Below are 2399 nucleotides of genomic sequence, written 5' to 3' on the forward strand. Positions count from 1 at the left end.
AAAGCAGGCATATGCTCACTTTCATCATGTTCCTACCCTTCTTGATTTTCCTTCCTTCTTCTTCTTCTTCTTCTCAGTTTTCATTGGGCCTTTCTTCTTCTTGTCATCATCAATTTTTAGCTGCTCCCCGCTTTCTTTAGCAATTATCACATCTTTTTGCATTGGGGAGGGATCTTTCAACACTTGCCCACTTCTTAAGGTCACAACATTCACTGTTTCTTTGGGACTTCTCTTAGTATCAGCGGGGAGAGTTTCTGGAATCATCTCGGACAATAGAGTGGCTAGCTGCCCAACCTGTCTTTCCAAGTTTCGAAAACCAGTACCTATTTCTTTGATAGCTGCTCCATGTTCCCGTATATTTGCGCTATGAGTTTCAAGCCTCTCATCAGTATTCATAATGAAGGCCTTCATGAGATTTTCTATGCCAGACTGAATGGGCTGTTGAGGCTAAAATTGCTGCCTCTGCTGATTTTGGAATGCTAGAGTTCCTTCTCCCTGAGGTCTAGAGTTATTTTGTTTCCATGCATTCGCGGTATCCCCTGGTGAACTCCATGAAAAACTGGGGTGCCTCTGACCAATTGCATTAAAATTGTAGTTTCCCACAACATTTACTTCCTCAGTTGAGGCTTGATACTCATGAGTAGGGTGTCCTCTTCCACATATATCACAAGCTGCATGAGGCTCACTTTGTATCGACACTAAGGTCAACTTCCTTATCTCATTGGCCATAACATCAAGATGTACCTATACATATGTGTTAGCATCAACCTGGTGAACACCAATTGATCTTCTTCTTTCATCACTCTCAGAGGGATACTGAATTGAATCTTCAGATAACTCGTCAAGAATTGTGACTATCTCCTCTGGAGTCTTCTTCATCCACGGACCTCCAGCTGTATTGCTCAATGTTCTATGTGAGGCCGGTGTCAATCTATCCCAAAAGTCCTGGAGTTGCATCCAGAGTTCAATTCTGCTATGTTGACACTTTCTAACAAACTCCTTAAACCTCTCCCATGCTTCAAAAACAGTTTCATTCTCTTTCTGGCAGAAGTTATGGATTTCTCTTCTAAACTTGCCCATCTTAGCTGATGAGAAATATTTATCAGGGAATTTTCTGGTCATCTCCTCCGATGTTCTAATCGATCCAGTGGACAAGCTTCGAAGCCACTATTTTGCATTGTCTTTGAGTGTGAAGGGGAATGCCCTCAAGTACACTGCATCTCGTGACACACCATTATATTGAAAGGTGTTCATAATCTCCTCAAAGTCCATTAGATGTGTGTTTGGATCTTCATTTGGCATCCATCTGAAGACAAAACAATTCTAAAGGGTTTGAAGCAGCCCTTGCTTTAACTCGAAATTATTTGCTTCAATTGGAGGGGGTGGTCTAACACTTGATAAACCTTAATTGTATACCAGTTTAGCATAATCGCCAAGTTGTCTCCTAGGAAAGGGTTGATGTTGATTAAGTCTAAGACCCCTCTCTTCTTCATAGATGTTCCGCGTATCTCTAATAGCTACTTCCTCAGCATCCCGTGCAACTTGTTCTCTTCGTTGGACTGCTTCTCTCGCAGCCAAATCCACATTATCTTCACCGTTTCCAGCCATAAGTTCTTTGGTTGAGGATTGCCCAACCTTTTCTGTTGTCTAGGTGAGATTTCTTTCCTTCTTCAGTTGTCGCAGTTGTTTTTCAATTTCTGGATCGTATGGTAGCTCTTCCTTCGTAGAAGTTCTAGTCATGCACCACTCTGAACCTGTAACCTGCGCACAGCCAAAGAACACCAACCGTAAAAAGGAAAAAAAAAATAAAATAAAAAAGAAAAATTCCTGAATTAACTCTACAAACTATTTCAACCACTATTAATTGCCAATCCCCGACAACGACGCCAAAATTTGACAAGCTCGGAACACCACTTAAATTATGTTCGCTAGTCAAAGATAGTATAGTATAATATCGTATCCACAAGGATTGGAGTTAAAGAGTATTTTCGTAGTTTCTAGCTTGATTGCTATCTAGGAGAATCAACAATCGAGATTTATATGATTAATAACTAAAATTAACTAAGAATCTAAAGTTATTGACTAATGATTATCGAAACAAGGAATAAGCAAAGAATGTTATCAATGGGAGAAGATTGGGTTTTGATAGGATAGGTGCAAGATAATTGTTTGGGATCTAACTCTAGATAATTCATATCTAATGTTTAAGTGAGTCTCTCGAATTCACTCAATTATTAGTTCTAACGTTTAACAAAAACTCCTCTCTCGATTAAGTCTTAATCTCATAAGATGAACCAATTTAAGCACGTGAAGATATGAAAGAATGCGTAGTGGATTGGTCTTTAGGATAACCTCTCCCAATTATTCTCCTAACTAGGTTTAATCAATAATTCAACTAG

General features: G+C 39.4%; 1 non-coding gene across 1 annotated transcript; it reads left to right on the plus strand.

Moving 5' to 3' along the window:
- Positions 1-967: 967 nt before the first annotated feature.
- Positions 968-1074, plus strand: LOC142169960 (small nucleolar RNA R71). Its single transcript, XR_012699580.1, has one exon. It is a non-coding gene; the product is annotated as a small nucleolar RNA R71 (small nucleolar RNA).
- Positions 1075-2399: the final 1325 nt, after the last annotated feature.

Source organism: Nicotiana tabacum, chromosome 15 (assembly GCF_000715075.1).
Source record: "Nicotiana tabacum cultivar K326 chromosome 15, ASM71507v2, whole genome shotgun sequence".
Taxonomy (NCBI): Eukaryota; Viridiplantae; Streptophyta; class Magnoliopsida; order Solanales; family Solanaceae; genus Nicotiana; species Nicotiana tabacum.